Here is a 16,185-nt window from a genome sequence, read left to right on the forward strand (position 1 = left end):
AGGGGGTTAGTTCGGGGCTGTGTGAAATGAGAGGAGTAGCTCAGGGTGCAGGGAGGAGATAGCTAAGGGCTGTGTATGGGCAGGGGGTAGCTATGGGCTGTATGCAGGCAGGGGGGCTTCCAGTGCAATGCCCAGCTTCAGGGGCAAGGCACTGGGACTCCTGGCTTGTGGGGGAGGGGAGGTTTGCCGGCTCTAGCACTGTGTTGCTCCTGGCTTGGAGGGGATGTGGGGACCCTGCCGGCTTCAGCCCCACCTAGCTTCTGGCTGCGCCACTCCCGGCTTGGGGGGGATGGGGAGGGCACCGCTGGCTTCAGCCCCGCGCTGCTCCTAACTAGGGCAGGGGGCCCACTGGCTTCAGACCCGCACCACTCGTGGCTTAGGGGGAAGGGGGGGCCCACAGGCTTCAGCAATGGGGCTCCAGGTTTCAGCCGTGGGGCTCCGCGGCCCTCCTGAAAGGGCTCACTGACCCCCAGCTGAGAACCACTGATCTAATCCAGTCCCCTGCACTCATGGCATGACTAAGCATCATCTAGATCATCCCGGACAGGTGTTTGTCTAACCTACTCTTAAAAATCTCCACTGATGGAGATTCCAGAACCCCTCAGGCAATTTATTTCAGTGATTAACCACCCTGACAGGAAGTTAGCCATTGATAGCTACTCTCTGGGAATGGTTTTCCGCCAGTTTTGCACGCATCTTATAGTAGCTCCATCTAAGTTGTCTTTCCCTAGTTTGTTTATGAGAAGATCAGGTGAGACTGCATCAGAAGCCTTACTACCGTCAACATATACCACATCTACTGCTTCTCCCCATCCACAAGGCTCGTTACCCTGTCAAAGAAAGCTATCAGGTTGGTTTGACATGATTTGTTCTTGACAAATCCATGCTGACTATTACTTATCAACTTATTATCTTCCAGATGTTTGCAAATTTAGAGCTTAATTATTTGCTCCATTATCTTTCCAGGTACAGAAGTTAAGCTGACTGGTCTGTATTTCCCCAGGTTGTCCTTATTTCCCTTTTTATAGATGCCCTTTTCCAGTCTTCTGGAATCTCTCCCGTTTTCCATGACTTTTCAAAGATAATCGCTAATGGATCAGATATCTCCTCAGTCAGCTTCTTGAGTATTCTCGGATGCATTTCATCAGGCCCTGGTGACCTGAAGACATCTAATTGGTCTAAGTAATTTTTTACTTGTTCTTTTCCTATTTTATCCTCGGATCCCACCTCATTTTCACTGGCATTCAGTATGCTAGATGTCCAATTACCACTAACCCTCTTCTTGAACACTGAAACAAAGAAGTTATTAAGCACCTCTGCCATTTCCACATTTTCTGTTATTGTTTTTTCCCTCTTCATTGAGTAATGGGCCTATCCTGTCCTTGATCTTCCTCTTGCTTCTAATGTATTTGTAGAACGTTTTCTTGTCACCCTTTATGTCTCTAGCTATGATCTGTTTTGTTCCTTGGCCTTTCTCATTTTGTCCCTACAGACTTGTGTTATTTATGTTCATCCTTTGTCGTAATTTGACCTAGTTTCCACTTTACGTACAACAGTTTTTTGATTCTTAGATCATTGAGGATCTCCTAGTTTTGCCAGTGTGGTCTCTGGCTATACTTCCTATCTTTCCTCTGCAGTGGACTAGTTTTCTTTTAGGCCCTGTAGTGGGGCAACTGCCCCGCTCCAGTAAAACAGGGGTTAAAAGCAGCCCTGGAGAGGGCTGTGGCTGGGCTAAGCTGATTTGGGAAGCAGCCACAGCTGTGGCCAGCTCAATCAGGGCCCAGCTGGCCCTTATAAGAGGGCTTGGGGCCAGAAGTGAGAGGAGTGTCACTTTAGTCCGGAGGAAGAAGGGCTAATTGCCTGGGAGCAATGTAGCTGAAGTGGAGCAGTGCTGGGGAAGGGCAAAGGGAGCTGGGGAGCAGCAGCCTGGTAAATCCCCAGGCTGAGGCCTTGTTGAAGGCCTAAGAAAGGTACTGGGGGGGCAGCCTGGGGATAGGCAGAGGCAGCAGGTCCTACCCCCTTGCCAATGATGAGTGGCCATTACAGACTGCAGTCTGTCCCAGTGAGCAGGGGCTAGATGATGACTGGCAGTAGCCACTGAGGCAAGGTGGGTTTAGAGGGTTGGGAGTTCCCCTGGGCAGGAGACCCAGAGTGTGGGGGTACAGCCAGGGGGCAGCACCCCAAGGTAAAAGGGCACCAAGGTCCGGAGGGATATGCCGGCCCTAAGACAGGCAAGACACCAGCCTGAAGAGGGCGCTCCCAGTGCTGAAGAGCTAACTTCCAAGATGACCAGCAGGAGGTGTTGTGCCGGTGAGCCTTTGCCTTGCTAGAGGCACATAATAATTTAATAATAATTAATAATAATTAAAATAACTTTAGCCAGGTGAGATGGGGACATGAAGCTGGGTGTTGTCAGCATCCTGAAGATCCCACTGCCCAAGTCTCCTTACTACTCCAATGGATCAGATACACTTAAAACAAGACAGGTGGCTGATGGACCCTGCACAGCCCCAGGTGGCAGCATCCTCAAGGAGGAAAAGCAGTTGGCCAACAACTACCTCTGAGAGCTCTCAGCAAAGCTAGGAACAGAGTCACCCAAGAGCAGCCCTGACCACCCCCGCTTTGGTCCACAGTGTGTCTAAATTTGCGAACAACATACACAGGTGAGTTCACAGCATGTCATGATCAGCAGTAGCGAGGTCAGTGGCCGATCTAATCACATCAACATGAACCTTAATTCTCAGTTACTCTGAGGCTGTTTATATCTGACTGGCTGGCCCTGCCCTCTTCTGTCTAACATGGCTGGAAGTTTGCCAAGGGTTTCTTGGCTCCCATCGCCCAGCAGAGAGAGAAGTGACAGCTGCAGTGTCTGTGTTTAATATGTAACTCTCCTACGATGGATATTTGTATAAAAGATCTCGTGGGATCAAAATTTTAACTCTTACACAACACTTGCTTCCAAGCTTTCTCCCTTGTAGTTGACTGGAGAGGAAGATTTTGTAACAGTTCTATGAGTTTATACCTTACTGTTTCTGATAATATTGGTTGTGAAGAAGCCCAACAAGCTCCAATAAAAATGTATAGCATAGGTGTTAGCTAGAGAGCAAATCTAAGTCCTACTCATGTGCCCCGCTCCCCAGATGGTTCTGTTTGTGAGTTATATCCCTTCTCCCGACCCTGTGTTTGTCTGGTCTATTTAGAATTGCTCCTCAGACCAGCACTGTCTGCCACCCTCTATTTGTATAGTTCCCAGTACAACGGGGACCCGATCTTGGTTGGCCAATAGGTACGACTGTAACACACATGATTAATAACAAAGGGGAAGAAGTTTAAATCTGAGTGATAAAAGAACAGGTCATTTATTGAAAACTGCCAGAGTAAGGAGGACTCTCTGCCTCACCATATGATGGCATGTGACTAGAAATATGGGCAACAAACACTCCTCACATCTTAGGTGTGTTAGCACCTGATAGCTACAGGGTGACTGATAGGGTTGCCAGCGCTCCAGGATTGCCCTGGAGTCTCCAGAAATTAAAGATTATGTGACATGAGGAGGCTACCTCCAGGAATACATCCAACCACAATTGGCAACCCTAGTGACTGACTAGGCTAACAAATGACTCCCCTCCCCAGAGTGGGACTTTAACCTGATTGCTAATAACTGATCCAGGGCTGTGCCTGAGGGGAAAGGGAGTGATGTGATTGGCCTAAATCTGGATTGAACCTGGTCTGATAACCTCAGTTCAGTTTTGCCAGACACAATCTGATCATCACTGTTAATTCTGTAGACTTAGTCCCAGCTCAGTAGTGACCTGGCCCTGCCATGCCAGCATCCTGGCTGGGAGCACGTCCCTGGGAGCTGGAGGAGAGCAGAAAGATATCGGTGTCCCGAAGCAGCTGCTCTTGCCCTGCGAGTCATGCTCTCTGATGAAGGACAGTCTGAACCTGAGCTCAAACCCTTTCAGTTTCTTCTTGGCTCATAACTGGATACAAATAGAGCCTGTGATGGTGCCAAGGGTCACAGGAGAGGGGGATGATGTGTGCTCTTTAGGGATGTGACTTCTTCTCTTCTGCCAATTTCCTGTCAACCCAGAGGGACACCGGCCAGCGGCTCTCCCCAAAATACTTATTGAAATGTCTGACTTACTATAAGCATCCACTGCTTAACACAGACGCTTCGTTGGGGGATGGGATCTCTTTAGATTCTCACACAGACTGTGAGGAAGATACGAGGCTGGCCAGGCTAGGGAATTAGCTCTCGCCACTCAGGAGCATCCTCTGCAGGTGGTGTCTTGCCCACAATTACCTGCCCTTTTCCAAGCTCCACCACATTAGGCCCTGCATCCCTCCCAGACAATGGCGCACTTTCCTGGGGTACTGCCCTCTGGCGGTGCCCCACTCTCTGGGTGCTGCCCCTCCAGGAAACTGGCTACCCCTAATCTCACCACTCGCCTCAGTGACCCACTGCCGTTCTTCACCTAGCCCCTTCCCTCAGGGGCAAACTGCAGTCTGAACTGGCCACACATCATCAGCAAAGGGGGTGGATCTGCTGCCTCTTCCTCCCCTGGCTGCCCCTCTGCAGCCCTAATACCTCCTCAAGGCCCTGTATCAGGCCCTCAGCCTGGGAGTTGGTGAGGCCAGAGCTACCCTAGCTCCCCCTGATCTTCCCCAGCACTGCTCTGTCCAAGTACCTTTCCTTGTCTAGGCAGCCAGCCCCATCAACTCATTCAGTTTTCTCATTTTTTTTTCAACAGTCACCCTGTGCATCCTTGTACATCCTGCGATATCAGTACCCTGACACAGGCCTGCGGATAAGGCTGATGTTGCAAACTTTATGTTCTGGGTTTAGTGTATGTGTCGAAGGGGGTCACACACTAGGTTGCTACTGTCGAGTGAACTTATTTCACACCCCAGAGGATCCTCACATCCCTCCATTCCCACCCACAAGCTTCCTGCATGCCATGCTCCCATGCCCCTCTATTTCAGGGGCTCTGTGTGCCCCCCAAAGTCCCTCTTCCTCCCATACTACACCCCCCCCCGTTTTCCCCTCCACTGACAGCAGCTCTATGTGACTCCCATTCCCCCCATACCAGGGTCTTTGTGTACCCCATTCCTCACTCCCCCCATTCCTCCTCCAATAGCAGGAGTTCTGAATGTGCTCCCATTCCCCTACCCCCCACCCGCATTCTCCTTCACTCCCTCCATACCAGAGTTCCCTAATCTTCCCCCCACCAGGAGCTCTGTGTGCCCCCCATTACTCCCTCCCTCTAAACCAGGGCCCCCTTCACTCTCAGGCCAGCTCTGTCTGCCCCCCATTCCCAACTTCCCTCCATGCTAGGGGTGCTATGTGCCCCCTTCCCCCTATACCAGGTTCTCCTAATTTCATGCTGTCTGGAGTGGCTCACAACTGTGAGTGCCAATCTCAGGGCAGACTGTCAGAAAATAGGGCAGAGAGCCCAACATGGTGGTGTGTTTTATAATTAGGGTGACCATATTTCCCTATGCTGGATATGAACACCTCATAAAATTACTCGTGAGTTCACTGGCAATCAATCAGAACTATGCAGTACAAACATTTAAATTAACATCAAGTTGACTGAGCCTCCATTAAAAAGAAATACTGCCTAGTTGGATTCTTTTTATTTATCTTCTTATCTTTAAGGCTTTAGGGTTCACATTTAGGGGTATGTGACACCCCCCCCACACACACCTTCCCACACCTGCAGGGTGAGGTGACACACACACACGCCCATACACCTCTCTCACACGGGTGTATGTGTGTGTGCCTGATGGACTCGACCCTTTCCCTGCCTGGTGCTCTTTGCCCTCCATGCCTAGCTGGGCCCCTGGGTCAGATCTGCCTCTCCTGGTACCTGGTGCCACCTCTTACCAAGGCAACACATGGATGGGGGCACGCAGGCTCACATGCCTCCCCCCATTTCTGCAAGGGCTTCTACCAAAATGTGGCATGTGGCCACCAGCAGCCTTTTGGCACTGTGCAGGAGGGAAGGGATAGGAGCTGCTTCCAGCCACAGAGGAGGAGTAGAGGGGAAGTGATGACCTGGCCCTTGTCTTTCCAGAGCTCATCTCATCTTGTTCCCCCCACCCGCACCGTGGCTGGAAGCAGCTTGTCCCTTCCTGCCCACACAGTATCATAAATCAGCTAAGACCTCCATGCTTCTGCTGGCCACCAACATGACCTAGATGCCTTCTGTCCCCCCCGGCTACAGCGTGGGAAGGAAGGGGTTAAGCCTTAAGAATGCACTGTGCACCAGGGCCTAGGCAACCTGATTGCAGAGGCTTCAGAGAACCCGGCCAGAGAGGTAGCTCAGCAGGGGAGGGTGCCTAGGGGACAGAGCAGCCCCACGCTCCTTGGGGGCTGGACCGCAGGGCAAAGAGGGCACTAAGTCCCTGTCTGGGGGCTGCTGCGAAGCCTGCAGAGTCAGGTTGGGAACAGGCTGGAAATTGTTTCCCACCCCAGTCCAGAGCTTAGCTGCTTCCCCATGCATGGATTGCCCAGGGATTTGACACATGCAGGGCTCGGCTCCTCCTGGCCAGTGTCCCGGGCCGGAGGGTCTTGGGCTTTCCCAGGGTGCTGGCCCAGCCAGAGGCAGTGCGGGAAGGAAGGAGTCTGCCGGCCAGACTGTTAATAAGTGCAGTACTCCGAACAGGAGCTGGTTCTCTGCACAGCGCTGGGAGTGGGATATGTCCTGCTGTGTGTGTGTGTGTGGGGGGGTGATATGGAGGAGCAGCAGGACTTCTGGGGGTGAAGAGCAAAGCAGGGAGAGGACAGTGAGAGGAGGAGCATGTAAAGGGCCAATGGGTGGGCAGCAGAAATGACCTATAATCAGCCACTGCCTGGCACCTGCCCTCACTCTCCAGCCAATGCAGCTCACAGCTAGGGCTGGCCAGAAATGAGACGGGGAGCAGGACCCTGCTGGTCGAGAGCCAGCTTGCAGCAGGGGCTGCGCTGACAGACCAGCAGGGGGAGCAGCTGGCCCTGCACGCTGCATCTTATCCCTGCCACCAGCTTTTCATCCCCACCGCCATCATTGGTCACTGGACCACCCCCACCCCACCCCCCACTGGTGGGAGGATGGTTTGCGAGCAGGGACCCATTAGTACTGATGCATGTGGGGGAGACTGAAAATATGGGATAGTTTGCCCATTTTTAAGAAAAAGTCAGGACAGCTTAAATATGGGATTGTCCCTTTAAAAACTGGACATCTGGTCACCCTATTTATAATTACATTTCACCAAATCAGTAACAAATATAAACTCCTGGATCACTGGACTAGCCTTACCATGGAGTTACAGACAGTCTCCTTAAGCTCTCCAGCCCATCTCATCACGCAGACAAACTGCACTTTGTGATAATGGTCACATAAACCAAAAATCACACCACATCAGGTTCCTCCCAGTTCCAAGAAACCAGTCACTTCCCCCTCATCAATTGGTACTCTGGATCTTATACCAGGACAACACTGGTAGCCAATGCTATAGTTAACTAACTATAGGTTTATTAGCTGAGAAAAAGAAATGAGTGTTATTGAGAGGTTAAAGCAGGTAAAATACATTAACAGGTGAGTCAAAGTTTGTGAATCCCAAAGGATAACAGGGGTGTAGTAATTTGCCAGTTCAGGGCCACCCAGAATAGCTCTGGGGATCTCCGTCTTCTTGTTTAGTTATTCCATCCTGTTAGAATCCAAAGAGTCCAGAGATAAAGGATCTTCCTTTGAATCAGTACTTACAGCTTCTTCTCCACACAACAATCAGAGACATGTTCTTACTCACACAATGGCCAATTGCTTTGAATTTAGCACTCTTCATTTGCATTCAATGAGTTATTTAATTACAAGCTTAGACATAATATAACTGCCTGCCTTTACATTATAATAAGAATAGATACAAAAAAGAATACAAGTAACATTCCATTAGTTTCATGAAGTTCTAACATCTGAATAAACTCTTAGATTAACACACACTTTGATCTAGGTCTATTTAATTACCAGGCATGCGTAATGTAAATGTCATGTAATAGTAAATAACAAGATATAGTTAGGCAAAAACAATACAATTAACATCTCCTTTGATCTCTATTAACACACAAGTGAATTGGCCTGAATATATACTAATACATTCAACTCCTTTGATAGTCACACACAAGTGAATGAGCCTATGGCTCTGGCCTGGCTTTGTCAGCATGACACCTGCCACCAGGAGTTATGTGAGCCCTTCACACCAGGGTCCCGCATTCTCTCCCCATGCCCTGGGCTGTGTGCATGCTCCTATTCTCCCATGTATACATCCCCATTCCCTCTTCCATCCCTCCTCCATGTTATTTTTTTCTGGGAGATGAGTCGTTCAGGTGGCCAACATCTTAAACTCCACTGGGATGCCAGGAGCTTCATTTGTCCCTCATATTCAGTTACTGATTTCCCCTCAAATCAAAAGGGTTCTGGCCATTGGTGCCCAGGGCACCACCTGAAATTTTGGAATTGATCAGATGAGGCATTTAAAAGTTATCCCATTACAGACAGAGAGACAGACAGAGAAATGGCACCAAGCGGAGTGTAAGGGCGTTGCATGCCTGGCCAAAAAGAGACATTACTAGGCTTTTTTTTCATCCCTTGGAGAGGGCAGCATCCACCACTTCCCTTCCTCGCCCATCCCCCCAGCGTAAATGGAGAAAATTTCTCTCACCAATAGCCAGCAAAGCTCAGTACAGATGCACGGGGGCAGCCTCTTCCCTGTGGTGGGAACTGAGGGGGGCTAGACAGAAATGTGGAGGGCTGTGCTATATATCTTGTGGGCACACGTACATATTTATTTGTCTAACAATGCGCACTTAAATGTCTCTTTTATCCATGTTATCCTCAAAAGGAGAATAAAAATATACACAGATCACTTTTAAACTTTATCTCTGGCAGCTACCTGGGGCAACATTTATTCACAGAAAATCAATAGGAAAAAAAATTGTACTCAGGATGTTCCTCTCTCAAAACCTCGTCTCACTCTCCTGTAAACCATTTCTCATTTAATTTTCTTTGAAAATTCTTGATCATTTATACACAAAATAAATCAACATCAGTCAAACATGGCATTTTAGAATTTCATTTTATGAAGCTCCTGGTTGGCCTGAACTGGGGCTTATACAGTATCTGGCTAACAAGCAAATGAGATCAGGCAAAAATCGTAGGACAGTAAATAGTCAAATCATCGGCATTTATACATCAGTGAAAGTCAGGACAGTGAAGCTCAGCCTTGGCTGTCACAGCTCACTTCAAGCAATTTTAAAATCATGTTTGGATACAACAGGAATTACTGAAATGTTCATTCACATCTTTATAGACACTTTCATCCAGAAGGATCCGTTTGGATGTTACAGACAGAGCTGGGCCAAACCATGCCATGCGAGGAGGGGGGAGGAAACCCAGGCAAGTATTAGCCAAAATGGCAGTATGTGACCTTCCAGCTGGGACCACAGATTTCTTAGCACCACTAACTGCCTTCCCTGGCTTCTCCCCACAGCACCCCCATGCAGAAGGGTAGCAGGCAATCACAGGGCAAATAGCCAATGCACCATGGGTTCTTCGCCTTACTAGCCTGGATGAGAGATGTGTGTGGGGCAGTGAGCAGAGCAGAGGGAAAGACCATTCCCAGGGATGGGGTGGGTTTCCCATGGAGCCTCAGTGTCTGTTGGGTTTGTGGGGATTCCCTTTGAAACCTCAATGTCTTTTGGGGTTGCTGGCTGCATCCCTCCCTTCCCCATTACATTATGCTGCAAACCTCCCTCATTGGTGTTTCTGAAGTATTTTTCCCCTCCCATGTGTTACCCCAGAGAAGGCGAGCATCAGGGCCAGGCTGTTTGGTGTCAGATTAGCCATAAAAGCAGAGGATATTGTTCCTTTAAGTAGCAGAAGTAGATGGTTGGTATTCGGGGGCTCTTGGAGGGAACACTCATGTGGGAAAGGTTTGCAGGTCACTGGATGGTACCACTGTATCAGCAGAATGCAGTGGTGAGGACAAATTGGGATTTTGGCGATTTGCTCCTTAAGACAGAGGTGCAGAATCTCCACATCTGGGTCTTTCCCTCCTTCTTTAATTTTGCCATACTTCGATATGTGATGTGATATGTGATGTGATGTGAAACGTGAAATAGCATTGTTTCTTCATCTGTTTGGAAGCTGCGACCTGTGTCTGATATTAAAAGAGAATCACTATTACATTTAATGGAAATTAACTTCTGTAATTCTCCACTCACAAAAGAGTTTCTCAGCCTGTTTTTGATTTCAATGTAAAGGCTTCCTTCAGGTTCTCCAGTGCCTGTTCTTTGGTTATTTCACCCCAGTCCTCAGGGAGATCAGCTGGGAGAGCATCAAACTTCTTAGCAAACTGGTGATTGAATTCCTTGAAAACAAACTTCCAGTAATTGGAAGCTGTGATGCTGGGATCTGGCTGGATATGCCAGTCTGGAAAAAAATTGCAATAATCTTTATAAGGATGAAACTCCCCTTTTATCTCCGAACAGCTGAATGTTTTAGTTGAAGCCACACAAGAGGAGCATATATCAGAGACAAGTATTCTTGTTTTATTCCACCGATATGCCCCTAATCCTTCAGGTCGGTGCACTGAAGCAAAATGCTCATCATGCGCAGGAGCTCCTGCTTCACAGGGGACTTTACAGAATGGACACTGCTTCCCACAGCCAAACACTCGCTTGAAGATTTCATCCTGGGGCTTCACTGCAAGTTTTGAGAGTTTTGACTGAATTTCCAAATTTTCAAAAGTGGATAAAACTTGTTTTTCCAGGTCAGGAATAAACTGTTCTATAAAAGCTGAAAATTGGTCTGCACTTGCTGTGTTTTTAAACAGTATCACTTCTAAGCTATCCCTGGGAATGACTAGATCCTGCTGCAGCTTTTCACACAAGTTGTCTAAAAAGGCAGAGACTGTCTTAGTCTTCTCACCTTTGGAGTATTTCAGAACATGGCTGAGTTTATTAATTATTATTATTATGGGGAGAAAATCCTTTTCTCCAAATCTCCCAATCTTGCCTTCTCTTTGTAGAGCATTAACAAGTGTCTCTGTATCCGGGTTTTGATAAAATCTACATAATTCCTTGTGTATTGTACATAATTGTTAAAGTCATTTTCTTCCAACAGCTGCTTCAGAACAAAGAATTGGAAAAAACTCCAGGTGCTGTACTCAACAGACCGTTCACTGCTGAGAATGTCATCCACGATTTCTGCCCCAAGTCTCTTGTTCACATAGTCCACCAGGGCAGGTCTAAGACACTGATCACAGAAATTCCAGGCCCTGTCCTGACACTCATCCTTCTCTAAGTACAGAGCTTTGAACGTGGAGAGATACTGAGGTTTCAGTTTCCCCAGATGCTGCAGAGGATCATTTTCTTCAATGAATTATTCATGCATCGTCTGAAGTGCATGAGCTGCATCCCCCAAAATGTGAAGCTTCAGGTCAACTGCAAAGCAGGCGGTGGTGTGAAGGTTTTGAACATCAGCCTGCTGAAGCCACTCGTTAATCATCCACAACAACTCTCTGCAATAAATTTCATCATAATCTGCTTTGCCCTTTACCTTTCTTTCAGTGTAACTATTGCACTCTTCTATTAAGGATTTAGCGAAAGCCTCTGTTTTATGCCAGCATTCCCGTGTCAAGAATTCTTTCACACCTGATATTGATAGTGTGTAACCTCTGAACACTTTTAAGTCTAAGTATTCCTTTTTCATTTTGAAATGTTGTGTTTTATAAGCACACAAGCTTTTGGCATCCTGTAACATCTTCCAGACTGCACTGCCCCTATCCGCTAGGTCTCTTCTCAGCTGGAACTCCACATCTTCAAATGTGTTGTGTCTCTGTAAAGGAATGAGTGATAATTCTGACAATGTTTCTCTCCACATGTTCTCAAATTCCTTCTCCAGTTCATCATTATTTAATTTGCAGTTGATTTTCCTGCAATGGTTCAGAAGCCCATCCACTTTCTCTTCAATTTTTCTCTTGTACTCTGACAGGACAGAGTCTGTTTTGTGTTGACCTTTTTTAATATGAATCACTTCTTGCCACTTGCTGAATGAATAACTCTCCAGTTCATTCCTGAGACTATTGGCACTTCTTCTAAAATCTTCTTTGTACTTTTTCTATCAGGTGCAGATTTGCTGCTCCACTTTCAAAATACTGTTGTAAATGATTCACAATCTTCTCTGCTTCTTGCCTCAGTTTTTCCTGTGCCTATCTCTTTAGTCTGATGGAAAGATTAGTGTCTAGTTTATCTGGTGGCTGATTTTGGATGAAAATTACCTTTTCAGTTACCCAGAAATGTATCTCCTTCCGGAAACCCCATTCCCACTCTGCATACTTCACAGACAGCTGGTTATAGGCTTCAGCAACAAGGCTGTTTCTAAAGCTGAAAATGAAGTTCTCTTGTTTTACAGCATTCCACAGGCTCCTCACCCATTCAAGAAATTGAGGAATGTCACTGGGAGTTCTCTCTTGTGAACAATCTTTCAGAAATTCAGACAAATATTTCTTTAATTCATAAACCTTTTGACTGTATCCCAAATTCACGGGAGCCGGGGGGGGGGGACTCCATGCCACAAAGCAGGAATGTACCAATTGTGTTTTTCCAGATCATAATCCATAATATCAGAAAATTTCATCTCCTTGCATTTCTTTTCCATGTTTGCTGCAGCTTTGGTCACTTCATTCAACTGAGGTGTTTCCTGTCCCTCATGTTTTGTGTTTCCTGTTCCCTCATGTGTTTCCTGTCCCTCATGTTCCAGGAGGTGTTTCCTGTCCCTCATGTTTCCTGTCCCTCATGTTTCCCACAGCATGCCAGGTGGGAAGTCCCCTAAGCTTGCCAGTGGGACCCACCGATTTGCGAAGCACTGCCCCTTCCTCACAGATCAGCACCTCCCTTCCACCTGGATTTATGTGACTCTCTCTACTAGCAACCCACACACAGGTACCCCTCTCCTGGCTTCATAGCAGTTTCTTGAGGGAATGAATTGGACACTGGCCTTGTTCTACACAAAATGGCGGAAGGAGGCAGTTGTGGTGCTCCTGCCCCCATGATAACTTTTGGCCCAGTGGTTAGAGAACTCGCCCGGGATGTGGAAGACCCAGGTTCCATTCCCCTTCCCTGGCAGAGAGGGAAGAAAGGATTTAAACAGGTATCTCCCACCTCTCAGGAGAGTGCTCTTACCTCTGGCCTCTGGGATAGCGTGTCTCTCCTGTTGAAGCTGTTCCACTGTGGATAAAGAAAGAGTGATTGGCGCAGGGGGACTGGACCCAGGGTTTCCTGCCCATGAGGTGTGTGCCTGAACCACTCGCACTCTCTGGTCCAATAATTTTGGCATCCTCATGTTCCACTGCCCAGCTCTTCTCAGCCACTGCCCCTTTGGCAAGGATTCGCATGGCCACAGAAGGCAGGAGCTGAATGTCAGTCCCTTCACTATCTTTACATCATCTCCTTGTCTCCTGTTTCTCTGTCTGTACAGAGCAGACCAGTCCTCTAATCATGTGGCCTCCTGCAGGTCAAGGATGCAGGACCAGCACAAGGATTAACACGGAGTCAGTGGAGGCAATTGTTTGAAGAGGGGACACCATTAGAGAGCTTGGCTGTGAGGAGGTTTTTCTGGGAGGAGGGAGAGTAGAAGCTCCTGCTAGACTTCAGGACCTGGTGGAGAGGGAGAGCCTGGATCCCCCTACCCTTTTCTTCTCCTCCATCTACCCCCAGAGACCTCAGAGGGATCTACGGGTAGTGGGGAGGTGATGAACTGTGACTTGGCTGCTGGGCCCACCAGGCTGCCCAGAAAACCCATCCCAAAACTCAGAGAGATAGTTTGGCAGCAGCCTGACCACTAGGCCTGCTAGACCTCAACAAAGCCCCTCTGCAAAATCTATGATGGGTTAATTCCTCCCCCTCTCTCCTGAGGAAGATGTTATCTTGAAAGTTGAGTTGCTGGTCTCAGTTGTGCTCAGCTAAGAGACTTAGGAACCCAACTTCCATTGAATTCCAATGGAGATTTGGGCTCCAAACTCCCTCAGGCTTCTTTGATAATCCCAGAAATTGCTAACGTTCAGGTATTTATATCCCCACCCTACCCACCCGAGAAACCATAGAGTGATAACTGGCTCTGGCTGGGACCCCGGTAGGCAGCCTGGGCACAGTTGCGGAAGAGTGAGAGAATGAACTCCCCTTTGTTCCCTCTCCTGATGATTCCATTATCAAAAAATCTGCTGTCCGCAGAGGCAGCGGCTATTTTGTAAGGCAGAGGTGATGCATCACGTGACTGAGGACAAAGACATACACCCATTGTGCTGTCGCCTGAGGACTTACATTCGTTCTTTCTTGTTCTGTTTTCCTTCATCCAGCATGAAAGTCATTCCGGCATTTGGTTCCTCTCTGTGTGTACGTTAAATATATATTTTTATGAATATGAATGAACTTGTTCCAACCCCCCCACCCAGAACAAAGCATCAACCCCCCGCATAGACCCCACCTCTTCTTCACTTTCAGACATGAGTTGGTTTAAGATTCTGAAACACTCACATATATTTGTATGCCTTAGACTATGTCTATGCTACACAGCTTTTAGTGACATGGCTGGGTTGCTAAAAGTTGAGCAGTGTGAACACTGTTGGTCGGCACTTTTGCCAACAAAATACTTCTACCCCCAATGAGTGGGATTTGCATTGTCGACAGGAGAGTGCTCCTGCTGACAACGTGGCCGTTCACACAGGCACTTCTCATGGCAAACTTTTGTCTTTCGAGGGGTGGGGGGAGGTTAAGTACCTGTGAACAACAAAAGTTTTGTCTTTCAATTACCAGTGTAGACATGGACTTAGTGTTTTCAGTGTCCAACTGAGACCAGGAGTAGAACTGCTGGGACTCTCATGAGAAAGTGGGTGTTTGCCACCCACTTTTTGCTCATTGCCAGCCCAGTGTTATAGACTCCAGATGTTTGCTGTGCACAGAAAAGTTTGGATGCCTAAACAAAACAGACATGCATTCTGAGAGCCAGAGCCTGGCCTAGCTCTACGGGGGTCATTCACACACAAGGAGGAGCAGGACCCCACAGACTTGACCCTACGTAGGGGACACGATGGGGAAAGTGGGGGCTGCAGAGCAGACACACAGGTGGGTGGAAAGTTGGCAGAGCATTGCCTCTTCCCCTCTGTCTAAATGAGCCCACATAGGTGAGGGTAGCGATTGGCTCCAGCACCTGAGTCACAATTCAATCCCTGACCTCCTCCTGGGGTGGTGTAGTTAAGCACTGCCCCATACACAGAGCAGGTGATCAAAGCACAGTGTAGCCCTGAACCTCTAAATAATTCCCAATCTCTTGAGCCATCCAATCTGCCCAACCTGCACAACACCTAGCATTGAAAAGTCTCCATATTCCATCCCCAGTGCTTTGAATCACTCAGTCTCAGCGATCTAGGGACACACTGGGACCAATTACCGACACGCATCACAACGGCCTGGCATGGTGTTATACAAATCACTTCTCCACAAATACACTTGGCCCCAGCAACAAGAAGATAGGTGGAGCTCCTTCGTCTGTCTGACGGTCCGAGCTTGGAGAGACTTAAGGTCCCAACAGACTGTAAGTCAGCCCCCTGCCCTTCCTCCAGATGGGAATCTCTTGGACCCATCACATAAATGATTCATCCTTACACAGGTAGGTTTGCTTTGTCTGGGTGTAGCACTGCGGGAGGGAGGGGGAAGCGTAAAAACCTATTGCGAGCAGCAAGAAAAATCTCACGATCCACTGGAAAGTCGGTTTGAAGGTATAATTTTGACCTAAAACTTCCTAACTGATCTGAGAGCTACTTATGTAGGCAACGACCCCTTCAGCTGAAGCTGCTACATCCAGAATCTAAGGAGCAGCCCTGGGTGCAGACCCACCAGCAGTAAACAGCAGGTGAATCGTTGTGTCGCTCGGCTGTAGCCTGGGCTTGGGCTGTGTCTGGGGAGAGGGATGGTGCTGCAGATAACAGCAGAATGTTTTTGATTCATTTCCTGTGCTGTAGTTATTAACTGTCCGCCCAAACTCTGAGTCCTTTCTCCTCTCGCCCCCTTGTATGAGGCCACCTTGTAAGATCCCAATGGGTAGTGTATACATCCCAGTTCATCGTCTGAGCTTTACAGGTTCGGCA

Source organism: Eretmochelys imbricata, chromosome 6 (genome assembly GCF_965152235.1).
Source record: "Eretmochelys imbricata isolate rEreImb1 chromosome 6, rEreImb1.hap1, whole genome shotgun sequence".
NCBI lineage: Eukaryota > Metazoa > Chordata > Testudines > Cheloniidae > Eretmochelys > Eretmochelys imbricata.